This window comes from Poecilia reticulata, linkage group LG14, assembly GCF_000633615.1.
Source record: "Poecilia reticulata strain Guanapo linkage group LG14, Guppy_female_1.0+MT, whole genome shotgun sequence".
Classification (NCBI taxonomy): Eukaryota; Metazoa; Chordata; class Actinopteri; order Cyprinodontiformes; family Poeciliidae; genus Poecilia; species Poecilia reticulata.
In genome coordinates, this window is record NC_024344.1 from 19,079,165 (window position 1) to 19,094,241 (window position 15,077).

Below are 15,077 nucleotides of genomic sequence, written 5' to 3' on the forward strand. Positions count from 1 at the left end.
ACACAAGCACTCAGTAGAGACCAGAGAAACTCACGACATCACAAGCCATGTTGGTTTAGGACTCTCTATTGGATCTATTGAATTGCACTATTGGGGTTGTGCACAACAACTGGATTGTTTACCTATGTACAATATATAAAACACGTTTTCACAGACAGTTGACCTTCTATTTTGTATTCAGCCACAGCTGGTAACCAAATCTCCAGTAATTCAATATGTAATGCATTGAAAACACACCAAACTAGACCCTTAAAACTGGGGTGTGTAGTGAACCATCATTTTTGCATACGACTACAACTCTAGGGGACACAGATAGTACTATCACTGAAACTTTTTCCAACATCAGCGTTTTGGAGAGTACTCTGTGTCACAGACTGGGAATATGAACCCAAGCAACCCTCTACACAGACAGAACAACGAGAAAGCAGGTTTCATTATCCAAAAGGTCTAAAACTTAAAAAATAAAATAAAATATACGTCTTTGCATTTGGGTTAACATTACATTATGAATTCTTATATCTCATAACATTAGTGAAAGTTTCCATTTTCTAGACAAAAGGAGCTTTAAGGACCGTCGAAGGCTGATCAAAGACATCCTGCGCGTCGCAGTCATACTACTTGTACTTCAGATAAACAAATATAGATGGTCTGACTGGGACAGAAAAACTGATGCATAGTCATGGTCACCAGTTTTGAACCCCTATAGTGACTCTTAAAGGGGCAGTGTTACGTAAAAACAACTTTGAGCTTTACATCATGTTATTTCCTCATCAAAAACAGCTGCAGTTTCCAAGCTTCCGCAATTCTGCCTCACAGAGCACCCCGAACCTGCAACTTCCCCACTCAGCTCCTTCAGACTAGCCAGAAACAATTAGCAAACACCTGGTGGAACTGAACATCTGCTGATGAGCACATCTGCACATCATTATACGAGCTACTTCTCAGTGCAACGCTGATAAAAATGTTAAACAGTTAATAGAGGAGTGATGTGATGACTTCCTGTAGGTGGAGTGTTGGAAAGAGCAGGATTTTTTAAAGAGACAGGCCAAATTTCAAGGTGCTAAATGATTAAGTCACATTTCTTTTATATAGCATTTCTATAACAACTGAAATTAACATAGTTAATTGATTGTGCTGTAAAATGGCACTATGTGCCTGGAAAACGCATAAATCTGCACCTTTAAATAAAAGCAACCAGTGACAGATCTGGTGACTTTTCTGACATTAGTGGAGACTGACGTGAAACCACAGTTCCTTCTTACCCTTTCCTACGAGCATCTGCTTTGGGCCCCTCATGCACCCTGAGTTCTCACAGGTGGCCCAGTCCTCGCACAGCAGCGGCCTCCCAGATCCAGTCAGAGCTGCTCTCTCCTCGTCCAGACTCATAAATGAATCGTGCATGTGCAAAACCGTCCAGTGAATGATTCCCTCACAGTCAGGGTAGGATGAAAATGGATTTCAATTTGTTTTAAATAAATCACTGTTCTAAAATAAATGTCTGCATTTCTGTTTTTGACCAATTTAGATTGTTAATGTAGACTACATACAAGAAAACACACCAGAGCAGCCAAATTTACCGAAAACTGTTCATCAATTTACTTCAGTAAATGAAACAACGTGGTGAGCTTTTGAGGCAGATTGTTTTACCTCTGGGGAAAGCAGCTCTCGCCTTTTATTTCCGGTCTGAACAGCTGAAAAATCAAGTTATTCCTGAGACGGTGTTATACTTTATGTTTTCTGTGATAAACAAATACGCCTTAAGGAAAGACAAATAAACCGACCTGTTACATGTTTTACTGCTACTCATATTTTCCCAGTGTAACATTGCTTATTGTCTTTGGGTCATCTTCAGGCTTCACAAGGTCTAAGTGATAATTATTTACAAGATTTAAACGTCTCGAAAATAATGGTTTAGCCCAGTTAGTTCGTAATATCTGAACAAAAACAGTCAACACGGCAAAAGCACAAAGTCTTATCAAGCGTTTTTGATATAGTTTCTAGTCCAAATATATTATGAGTACAATTGAAATACGACAAAAGTGACTTACAAGTAACTTTTTAGCAAAATGCAGGAGCTTGTTGAAGTCAATAATTCCTTAATATTGTTGAAAAACTCAATGACATAATCTGCCAGTTTAACAGGACATTTTAGCAGGTTATTTTACTTATAGTGCTATTTCTAAGTAACTTTTCTTAATGAAAAGTTACTTTTAGATTAGCTTTGTTATCTTAGTGTGCCAAGATATTTGCACTAGAAACTAGTCCAAAAACACTTAGTAGATTTTGTGATTTTGCTGTGAATTTTCTTACCTTCCTAGTGACAACGGCCGTGTTTTACACAGAACCCTGACAAGTTTATTTCCTAACTACACTTTGTGCTTCATTCACCACATTAATGAATTAAACGCTCTGCAGCCTGAGGACTCATAAGACAGACTACATTTTCTCTCTGACATCTTCTATGGGTCTATTTTGCAAATAAATTCCAACCATTCTTTAAAAACACTTTCATTTCACTCAGTAACTGACTTTGTTGCTTTCTCCAGCATTCCTGCGTGTGTGTTGCCATGGTTACGCTCACCGCTCGCGATGGGCGTTTAGCGATGTTGATCCAACCACCTTGCTGGCTTTGGTGCAGAAACTTTGGAGTCCTAAATTCCCTACCTCCGTTCAGCACCACCAGAGCCGCGTTTCACACAGAGCATTTTTGCTAGAGATGTCCTCTTTAGTCTCTGACTTTCTGAACCTTTCGACAGTACTTGACTTAAATTTGTATGTAATACTTTGAAGTGCGGCATACACCGTGCATGCTTTCAGAGAGTGGATGAGTGGCGTTATTTCTGTTTCATTAAAGATTCCACCCACATTTGCTCGCTCGCTAAACCACAGCCTGACTGAGCAGATGGAGGGGGGAAAAAGAGACGGAAGGAGAGAGTGGATCAGGTAGGAAGAGGAGGAGGACATTAAACCTAGTGTGTGAGTTTGAATGGAGAGATTAGCTTAAGGAGGACGGCTGACAACTTGAAGATAATCTACACTACGTAAGCGATGTTGCAGCACATACGTAATATAACCTGAGGCGCTACATGTTTAGTTCCAGTGTCGTTAATCTGCCAGAAGCCAGCAGACGACGGTTTATAAAAGTTCACTTTTCATTGACTTCCTTTTCTTGATAAAAAGGCACAATAAGTTCGTTTCCATTACAAATGTGCACAAAACTTTGTGAATCTTAATGTCGAAAGATCACAATTCTGCAATTGGGATTAAATAAGAATACATTTGTTAACGTGACCAGTCATTGAAAAATATGCCATGTCATCATCGTCCATCTACTTTCTGTCGTCTTCTCTGTGGTTTGAGCCAGTGGCAACATCCGGTTGGTGATCATGTGACTCGTATGATGTGAGAAAAAAAAAACTATTCCTATTGCAAATAAACCAATTTTGATGCTGCCAAAGAAATCTCCACCTCATCCTAGTGCCACAGCTTTTAATCAAAAAAGAAAGTTTTTTTTTTTTTTAATTGTTGTGTTTCCATTAAGCAAATTTCTTTTCAAAATGTCAAATTGTGCAATTATGAAGTCAGTGGAGAAGCAGCTTCTTATAAGTCCAGGTTTTCCTTTCCCATAGATTTATGGACGGATAGACGGATTGTGACCATATCTGTTTTAATTAATCCCAAGGCACCTAAAATGCAAGCGGAAAATGTTTATGACAGTGCAATGTTCAGCTTGTCTGTCCACTCTTGGTGTCATCTGTTTAATTAAAGCTCATTCGTTCCATGAAAGAAACTTGTCACCAGCACTCGTTTTTCAAATTACAATATAATTGCAATAATAGCAGCTGCATTGTTAGGTCTTCCTTTAGCAATGCAGGTATAACCAGTGATGCGGAGTAATATGTTAGAAGTAACATGCTATCAGATTACTTTTCATATAAAATAATCAGTAAAGTAAGGGATTAAAATTGCAAATGATAAATTATGATTTTGTTGCAACATTACTGAAGATAAGTATGAGGTTTGAAAGTGTTTTAGACAAGGATCTAAATTATATTCATTTTTCTGATGAACCAGCTTCTGCAGCTGTAAAGAAGCTGCTCTTAATACACTGCCTACAAAAGGTACTGAACCAATTTGGACGTTAATACCCTTTTAACAAATTGGTCATGAGCAACAAAAATCAGTTTTTGACCAAAACAAATTAACAAATTCTCCTTTAAAATCAAACAGAAAACAGATTGTACAAAATATTGACATATATTAAAATGTAACTTAAACAACAAGAATATGCAAGTGACTGTGTAAAATATTTACACCCTTTCAAATGGCTGACCTAATTTAACAGAGGTCCAGCCAAATGGTGCTCATGGATCAGCTGAGTGCAGTGACGGTCTCAAGTAAATAGCATTATAAATACACCTGAGTCTGGACACGTCCATTCATGGTTAATCAGTATTCCTGGCTTCGATCACAGCATGAAGACTAAAGAACAGTCCAAGAACACAGACAACACAACTCGGTGCGTGTACAGCAAAACGGAATCAGCATTTCACAATATCAAGTCCTTTAAGAACACCTCAGCAGGAACAATCCGCTACATGCATCAGGTGATTGTTTTGTTTCCCTGTCGTCAAAAGACTTATCTGATTGTTGGTGCAGAATCTGGCATCTCACACATGTAAAAGAAAGGTTGATGAAAAATTTTCCTACTCAAGGTTGAGACAAAGGGTTTGAATAATACTGCATTAAAATGTTTTGGTTACTCAACAAATCGTCAGAATAATCAACAGATTACTTGATTACTAAACTAAAAGTGTACAACAGCCAATTTATGGAACTAAAGGCAGTTTAAAATGTTAACTTCCAATCCTATCTTTTTGCATTAAATTAGCTCTCATAGACTCGCTGGGCGATTTTGCATTTATAGGAAGTCTAGAAGAAAACAATTTGGATGCTTCTCAAGTCTATTTATTATAAGATAATTCAACTAACATCAGTATCAGTGGGGTCACAGCTTCACAAACACCAGAGATAAAAAATTGGCCACAAATCTCTGATTGGTGCTTATTCTTTTGATTTGAAAGTCCTTGTGATGCTTTCATGGCATCAGAAAGTTCTAGCTTAAGAAGAATTATTTCAAAGAAACAGATTTTCCTTTTAATAAAACCACTTTGCTTCTTATTCATGTGAAGCCTCAGTGCAGTTCATGCTATCTACAGGAGACAAAGAAAGAGGTAAAAAATAAAAATAAAACAAAAAAACAGGACACAGGTGACAGTGGAGGGTAAATCAACGTCCTGGGGTTAAGAAAGGATTGTGGGTCAGATGACTTTCCACTTTCAGAGCAACTCCCATCTTCAGCCTCGCGTTTCCCTCAAACGCAACAGGATCAATTCCTCACTTACTTCCACCATGCAAAACCTACAGAGTACATTCTGAATTCGGGTGGATCTATATTCTGCTTTTATGTTATTCATAAAGCAAGCGAGATCACTTTGTCTGCATTTTCCTTACATCACGGTGCATTAGAAGCCCACTGTGTGATTTGGGAATATGGTTTAGAAATCTAATCATTTAGCGCTGTGGAAGGGAGCCTGACGCACCGCTACAATAAATCACCCTGATGGATACACTGTCAGCTGAGAGCAACAGAGACAGACGCTACTGAGAAAATGGCAGCTGTCTGCATTAGCGCTGCACTCAATCTGCACAGAGATGAGAAGCGGCTTTCATTAACCGCCGTGTTTCCTGTGATAACGAAGCCGCAGCACATGAAACCGGGGGTTTCACTCACGGCCGCCCCCGCCTCCCATCGGAGCCCGGCGCGCATCCCTCATCCCGTCCGACACCTGGGTCGCTTGCGCTAAACCGGCAGCTCGGCGGCGACAGAGGGCCTGGCAAACACCGCCAGGCAGCAAAAAAAAAAAAAAAAAAAGGAAAAAAAAAACACACAGCAACGTTTTCAGAGCGTTTAGTGCCCGGGATTAATCAAATTATAATTTAATCATCTGATCAAACAGCAATTAGCATAATCACTTCTGGGTAAGGCCTGATAGAGCGTAGACTGGAGCGGAATGGAGCTGGGGGGCTAACAGCGCTTTAATGAAACATTCGGCAGAATGTTTGAAAATGTTACACATTCCCGGCTGCGGGAACGGAGCTGGATTAGGAATGCTAATCGAGGGTTTGGCTCTGGCTCTGCCTCTGCGTAATGAACATGTCCAGTAAGGCAGTCAGTGGGGCACGAAATCAGCCCCAGAGTCCCCGACTTTTTCTTGCGCATCATCTTCTATGTGTCCGCTGCAATTTTGGAGATGAAAGTGAACGTGTTTTGGCCCAGATGTACCGCAACGGCGCAGAAGTAAAGACAGTTAACTAGGAAAAGAGATCAATCTTGTAAATGAAGAAGGTGAGAACAGTAGATGCATTTCCATTGGACAATGCTGACGTTTCAAAAATAAATTCACTTAAAAGAAATACACCACATTTTGAAAAAAAAAAAAAAAAATCCTGTTTTCAATTTAAATAAAAGTTTTGGCACTAGCATGAGGTATTTTTTTGTTTTTGTTTTGGTTGTATCAAAATTAGTTAAGTTTTGCAAAACAGCAATGATAACATCACATGAGTCACATGATCAACAACCAGATGTTGCCACAGCATGGCGCAAACCACAAAGACGGCAGGAAGTAGTACCTATCTTACAGAAATGTGCTTAATAATAAACATTTACTAAACGTGTTTGAGGAAATTAATTAATAATCCAGCAACACGTTTTAATCAACTAATCAACATGTTTCCCAGAACTTTACATACTATTCTGTAGATTCAGGTTCAATACAATAAAAGATTTAATAATTTACAGTTGATTGGAAGCTTAGTCCAAGATAACTGGTTTATTAGTGATGTTTGATGGTTTTTCTCCTTCTGCAGGTTAAATTTCCAGACTGTGTAAACTCGTGATCGTATCCTTAGTTCAGCACCCCAACACAAAAGCAGCCAACGTTCTTAGAAGATATGTAAGATTGTTAATACGCTACTACTTATTTTTGGCTATTCAAACTCACGTCAGCATGGCGGAGTGATGCTTAGCACTGCTGATCGCTGCAAGATAGAGTTGTGGTGTAAATCTTTTGCCATTTTTTTCGATACAGTGGTCCAGCTGGTACCCTGGCCCTCCAGTTCTCCCACCGTCTAAAACAGGCATGGCTCTCAGGTGGATGACAGTAAATGTGTGTGTCTGCAAGGATGTTTGTTTCTGAGTTGCCATAGAAATCTTTTGTGACATTTTTACCCAATCACTGCTGAAAAACCATACCAGGAATTGGGAAGGTAAGAGAAATGGATGGATGCTAAATTCCATTATATACTCATTGTTTCATCGATTGAAAAACTGAAGAAAGCACAATGAATCCTACATGGCTTCGTTTAGGTTCATCACCAAGCTTTATTTCATGATAGGTTCAACTAAAATCTGTCTTTTGTGGGAAAAAGAAAATCAAACAATGAAGGAAAAAGTGACCGGGTCCTTCATTTACAACAACTGCCTGCTTGGTCGCAGCATTGACCTACTGCCCTACTTTATGTAAAAGTCCACAGACATAAATAACACACCTAATTGTTATCCTGTTAAGTCACCTTTCCTTTTAGCGCATGACTGGACCAAGTTGTTTTTGGTGCCACAGCCATGACATTTTCAGAGCAGGCAGAACACCACAGAAAATTTCACAGACATTCAACTAATGAGGCTTGCCATCACGCTGAACTTTAACCTCTCTTTATCCTGAGAGACACACAAGCCAAAATTCAGTGAAAGGAAGCTCTACTGTTTCTGTATGCAAGTTTGTTGTTAACTGTTTGCAAGGATTAGCAAATCGCCTCGTGGGTTGTAGTTAGAACGAGAACTGCAAGCAGTTATCAACGGGTTCCTCGCCTAACCCAGCAAGTCCACAATGCCACGCCCTTCCCTACATATGTCTTGTCAGCCATACTGAGCACCTGTATTAAGCATGACTTGGCTATCAGTTATACACTGAAGATTGTAAAAGTTACTGTATCAAAACTGCAAAACCTCGCCTTCATACCTCTCTTACATGTTAAATTCCTCTATTGGCCCTTTTCCAAAAGCACCTAGCAGCACGGCTAGACTCGACTCGACTCTACACATCGGTGCCAGCTTAGTGACTTTGTTGCTATATTTAGCTACTTTTTTTTTTTTTTCAAAAAGGCAGCTACAGATAAATCTAGCAACTTTTTTCCATGTTATTTGAGATTTTGGCAACAGCACATGAAAGAACAAATCGTACATCGGCAGTGAGAGCTGCACTGAGACCCTCCCAGCCCGACAGCTGCAGGTGGTCAGTCTGACAGCAGCCTCATTGTGCAGCAAACCCAGCCTGCAGTCAGGGCAGAGAGGAGATCAACTCCATTCCATGTATGTGCAAAGCTACTGCTGATCCCACTCTGATTGACAAAGAATGTAAATATAATCTAAAACTTGTATTTTTATGTTGCCTAATGTTTATTTTTTACTGAAACTGCCACACTAAAATGAATTTATGCTTTTGATTCACGCAGCCTCAGTCATTTATTCACCAAACATATATTTAGAGTATTTTTAATCACGTTTTGTCTTACCGACGTCAATATTTTTTTTTCCTTTTAAAGCCCATGACGAAATATGCAGATTAGTCGATGACATCATCGAGCAACTTTTAGGACAGCCAATAGCAGTAGTAACTACACAGTTTAAATGGTTCTCTGTTATGATTGAGAAACGGTCCTGGGTGGGTTTTTCATTTAGCTGGGTGACTCCAGAGTCTGAAGCATCGTGACGTGATCTGTAACCCACACAAAAACAAAACACAACCCAACAACGGAGGACATGTTGACTATTTGGCTCAGTCTATGGCTTTTTGTCAGACTCACTTGTGACTTTTTACAAATGGCGTATTGGTTTATGGTAAGGGAGTCGCCCTTATGACTACACCTCTAGCCAATCGGTGACCAACAGTCTTTTGATGCGTCTTCAGCCCGACTCTGCACTCTTAGAATGTCAGCAAAGCAGGTTCTGAAAAATGGACCTGGTACCACACAAACATTGCATGTGGGAAAACCTTTATAACTGCACAGAGCTGAGTGAAGTCATGCTGAAGTGGAAAAATGAGCAAGAGAAAGTCATTAAGTGAGAATAATTTTCATCAGCTGTGTCGAGTAATGGCTGAACACTGCCAACCAGAAGGCTAGTTTATGTTTCCATATGGTTCGGAAACTAAGGCGTGTTTTACATTGTGTTTTAAGGCAGGAAATTGTGTTTTAAAGATATATTTGGCAAGCTACAATCAGCAGCTCTGACAAGCAGCAGACTGCAGGCTAGATAGCTGAGCCAAAAGCCCAGTCAATTAATCTGATATTAACTTTTCATGTCTGTGTTATTTGATAAAGATATATTAGGGGTTAGTTCCAGACTTCTGCAAAATTATTTATCAAAATCAAAACACTGCAAATAAATACCTTAAACAACATTAATAAATACCTTAAACAACATTATTGTAACTGCGACAAAATGTTCCATAGTTTTTGCAGCAGGTGGAATGACTGCTAAAACGTTTTGTTTATGTTTTACATTTTGGTGGTTTACCGCAAAATTGGTACACTGTGGGCAGTTTCGTTAACAAACCTAACCAAGCTTACAGCCTCCTAATATCTGCAATATTTCTCTCTACAACATCTGGAAGCTGTTTTCTAGCCTATTTCACTTCAATTTAGCAAATTTAACCTAATATCTTTCCCATATTTAATTCAAAACACAACACAGTGTTTACACCTCAGCAGCAGGAAAAAAAAGAGCATCTCTGTTTAAATTAACCCACACTACTAAGGTAAAAAGCGCAACAACCAATGTTCAGTGTAGTTCCTGCAGATGGTGGCCTGCTGCATTTACAATAACACGTACAAAGAATAAGGACTGTGTCACCATCTTGTTTCTGGAAGAAAAAGAAAACAAGCCGATTTGATCCGACTCTTTGAGCTTTAGATGCAAAATAAGATGATCCGTCTCTGCGTGTCCCGTCTTCCCCCTTTTACCTCCCCCTCTTTTTCTGCCTCACTACACACAATCATCTCCTTAAGCATTCCAGTCTGGGTTAAATGAAACCTTTAACAGTTCAATGTGCATCCATTAACATATGCTTGAGTCTGCTCACAGCCAAGTCAAGGCACACGTACGCACTGCGGAGCCTCAAAGAAACCAAAAAGAATCCTGACCCGACGGCACCAACAAATCCCGAAGTGATTAGTCCGCCGCTCTGTCCACGAAAAGAGTGAGTCACTAATCCTTTCTGATGTCACATCTTCAGCATCTTATTAAAACAAATAAAAATGGTCTTACTTCTTACTGCCACCTAGAGCACCAGCTATGATACTTCTCATGTTTACAGAAGGATTAAAGCCTCTTTAATTTATTCGTCGTCATGAGCAGTCTTAAATAAATCCTGAAAAGTGACTAAGAATGAATCATTGTGTCCAGTTTTAAAATAATAACCTGTTTCACTGTGTTCTTGTATTTAACCAATGGAAATATGACCACCATTTTACTCAGACCGAGCGTTTTGAAGCTTTGCTCCCCGTGGCCTACATTCAGTTGACTGGTGTGCTGATTTTAAAGTGCGACTGAAGAGCTGAGCTCGGCTGTTGTTTGCTGATGTGTGTTGCCGCGACTCTGTCAACCCTTCCTGCCTCTATGCAAAGTGACAGATGTAAACCAAAAGACGTGGGTCTTCAGAGACCCACTTTCTCTCTGGCCCTCGCGTGACCTCTAGACATCCTTGTTTCGACTGGTGATAGTTGTTTAAAACCATAAAATAGAACAGAATACGGTATCTAAGAATAATAAAAAAAACAATTGCTGTGAAATGAACCGTCGAGCGGGGATCATCGTCTGTAGAAAAATGTTTTCTATCAAAGTGGCTGCCCTGGGTTTCTGAAAAATCAAAGTTGCTATCATGTGGTTTCTTAAGAAACCTTACAGAAAAGTTTTCCAAATAATATTGATGAATCATAATTTATGAAACAACCGTGTTTGACACAATCAGCAAAGTTTAAGTTAACTTTGTTTGACTTCAGTAAACATATATTAACTTTTGAGATGTAGGCAATTTCAAATTCAACCAGAAAACATGGAAAACATCCAAGAAAAATTGGGCTCCTGCTTCAAAATATTACAATCGTCTTAGTTTAGCTATTACATGTAAAGCTGCCTGTTACTAAAATATGTAAAAGCCCATTACTGTAAACTTGCTGTAGAGGTAGCTGAACTCAAGTTAGAAGAAAATTACCTTTCCGTCTTTAGCTAGTACAAAAAAATCTGGAAAAGTCAGAACTTCAAAATATTCAAATATTGGAACCAGCCCACAAAAGTTTAGCCAGTGCAACCCTAAAAATCATAATAATAATCTAATATGATTTGATGCACTTTTAGTAGCTTCTGACCAGATATGAGCAAAACTCTGACACATTTCTAACACCAGTGCATCAGCACTGCAGCCATGATTAGATGCTGAGGTGAAATCTAGATACGTGAATCGTTTGTTCTGGTAAAATCTGATAATTTTGATGAAAAACTGGGTTTGTGAATGAACTGCTGTGAGGCTTTTCTTCTGCCGTCCTTCCAGCAGCACATCAATATTATTTCTCAGCACTACCCCCTACCGTTTGGAAGTAGAACTACAGCAAGTCTGCCAAAATAAAAGCTGAAAGTGCATCTTTAGTCCATTTCACCCAAATCAAGCAAATCATGCGAGTATCTCCTGTCAATGTTTTTGAATTATGTCTCTTTCTGTTTTCTTGGTGAATCAAAACTTTTTTTTCCACTTTAATTGAAAAAAATAAACACTTTTTGTATTCTGTAAAGGTCGAGACATTTTCCACGATGAACAGTGTCGAAGAGATTTACCTATTCTTTAATATTGAGAATCTGGAAAATAAACTTTTTGCTTTCTACTAAGATACCAAAAAGCTGAGAATTACACTTTTAAGGCAGAAATTTCATAGAAGTCAGATGTTCACCGATATGGAAAATAACACAAGGTCCTCCTGTGATAAAAGCCTTAGGCTTAACTGCATCTCCTGTGTCGCTTATATCGGATTGCAGGAAATGTATCGATAAACATATTTTATCGTTCACAGAGCACAGATACCCGACCCCAGTAAGATCCTCACTTTCTAAAGTGAACATTAGTCTTGTTCTCCAGGATTAAGAACTGATGGGGAAACAAATTAAACACGAATCTGTCAACATGTCAGAAACACATTCAGTATGGAACGCATAGGGGTGGGCAGTTATCACACCGTTTATCGTGATAAGAATCTGATTTATTGTTGCCTCTATAAATTCCAATTAATGACGTAAAATAAAAGGACAAACTGACAGTATTATCGGAAAGATGATTTTTTTACCATTTTCTCCACTTGTTTGTCCTACGAGAGCATCAATAAATATCAGAACATTTGAAAATATGATTAAATGTAGTTACTGTATGTGGCTTGATGACATAAATCACACTTCTGTAAGTAGTTGACATCCTAAAGAAGCCTATTTCAAACTGGAATGTGTTTGTGGTGCTCTGAAGAATTTACAATGCAGTAATATACATATACAGTTACCTAAAAAAAAAAAAAAAAGCAATCGGCTTTTTATAATAATTTTTATCATTATCACAATAGCACCACAAAAAAAATCACAACAAAATCCTAAGTCTGTACCATCCAACCATAGTAACACATCATTTGACCAATCACTGTGATCAATAGGTTCCTTGAAGCCAATCTAAGAACACAGAAGGCCATTTCTCAGATATTTTTATTCCAACCTCGTCTCCTGTCTCTGGGTTTCACTGACTCTAATGTTCCCTGTTTCTATCGGGAGCAGTCTATCTACTGATGACAGACAACTCAGATGCATTTTCCTAACATGAACGATCCAATAAATAGTTCACTTTGCAGAGACTGTCACTAAACCCAAGTGCAGTGAAACAACAACAACCTAAATTCAACTTTATTACATGATGAACTTATAATAAAAGATCTAATCTCGTAATGTGTCTCTCAGTTCCACACAGAAAGGTAAATTTGGACACAAATGTATTCAAAAGCCAACAGAGGATCTCCACCATATGTTTACAGAGCTTATTAGGGTCTGGTGGAGCATCTGCTTCAGTCCGGCATGGCCGGGCAAAACCCCCCCTCCCCAAAAAAAACAACATTATGCCACTTCCTCCATTCTGTCCCCTAATAACCAGAATATTTTGTTCCTATTACATTTATGGTTTTAATAGGCGCTTTTGCGAGAGCACTTCAAAGGCTCGAGCGGCGCTGAAGTGAACTCCACAGCAGCTTTCACTCTCTGCAGCAGTGGATTGTTTATATGCGCTGGAGATGAGCTTGCAAATGTGTCCTCAAATTGGCAAATAGCAATTCGGAGCTAAACGGGGAAGAGGCGATGTGGAGGGCGAGGAGGGGATACGTGTGACGGGCTCACAAATGCTCATTGCAGAGTTAGATGTTTTTTTTTCCTTCTTCCTTCATGAAAAGGCATAACAAAATATAAACAAATCAATGCGATCATTGAAGCAAATCAGACCAAGTAGTGAAAGGTAATCATCGTGTAATTGCAAGGAAGGAGTAAAAGGGCTGTAATATAGCGGAAAGCGTTGCTCGGGTCACCTGAACGGAGTGCAGCGTTTTTCTCCTGCCCAAAGCCCACACTGCAGCAGCACTCATTACCTGGGTCTCCATAGAGACAACCTCAGCAGCCGGCACTGGACCGGAGCTCTAAAAGCTTTCATTTCATAGAGCTGCAGCTCTCAGTCCAGAAGAGGTGCAAAATAATAATAATAAAAAAAGGAAGAAAAAAAAAAAACATTCTGATGGAGGCTGCTCACCAGCCCCTTAATCTCTGCAGGCCTATTCAAGCACAACAAACAGGCGGCAGAAACAAAGCTATCAGAGATCAGCAGTCACAGCTTCTTATTGCGAATGAAAGAAAAGGAGTGAAAATACAAAGGGAGGCTTGTTTATGGTGCATCTGGGTGTTTCATTATTAAAAAAAAAAAAAAAGCTGCGTTTAATTCTTCGACTCGACACAGAAGGTCTGCGTCAAACAGAGCAAGGTTTATATAACATTTATCTATATAACATTTATCACTATTGCACGACTGGCTGTGTCTGCCGTTCAAAGTTTTCCTCTAGGTGTCTGTAGCAGCAGCCATTTTGCAACACTGTTGCCTGGACCAAAGAGACTGAAAAAGCCATTCACCAGCAAAGCAAACAGAGGGATTTTTTTTTTTAAGCTCGGTACAGAGAGACAGTCCTGCAGCAACCAGCGGCGTCCTCTTTTGTTTCCAGAATCTGTTTCCAGAAAATCATGTTTGATTTTTTTTTTTTTTCCCTAAGTCTACCCCTGCAAATAAATAACGTCTGTCTTCGCTGAGCCCTTAGCATGGCCACAAAATGGTTTGCCTGTCATGTTTGCTTGACGCATCGTCCTCTGATCTCAGTCCACACTCCGGCCACTTTTAAGCCCTTTCTTTCAATTTTTTCTCCCAGAAGAGCTTTTAAACATCCTTCTTTTCTGTTTAACTGATATCTGCCCCCCAACACACGCACATCCCACCCACTACACCACTGCCCCCCCCTTCACAGCCTCCGCCTTTCCTCAATTCTTGTATTCGCCGTAACAATCATAATAAAAAGTAACCCTTATTCCAAAGTGAGCAGAAAGCTTCTTATCCAGCCAGTCTTTCGAGGACTTTGCTGTGCTCAAAAACGATACATGGATTCATTTAATTAGATATGCACTTAGGCAAGGGTTATAAAAGGGTTTGTCTTATTTTTTTTTCTTTCGCCCCCAATTCAAAATGACTCCACGTCTGTGCTTCTAATATGGCGGGTGCAATGCCGGAAAAAAAAAAAAAAGAAAAAGAAAGCGCAGACAACCTATGTATTCGTAATTCTTAAGCTACACACTGGATGTTGCAAGAAAAACAAACAATAAAAAACAAACATGGAAACATGCAATCCCA

At 39.3% G+C, this 15,077-nt stretch overlaps 1 protein-coding gene across 2 annotated transcripts in view; it reads right to left on the minus strand.

Moving 5' to 3' along the window:
* dscama (Down syndrome cell adhesion molecule a) overlaps positions 1-15,077 on the minus strand; it is a 101,891-nt gene that overhangs the window by 84,851 nt on the left and 1,963 nt on the right. The window lies entirely within an intron of this gene.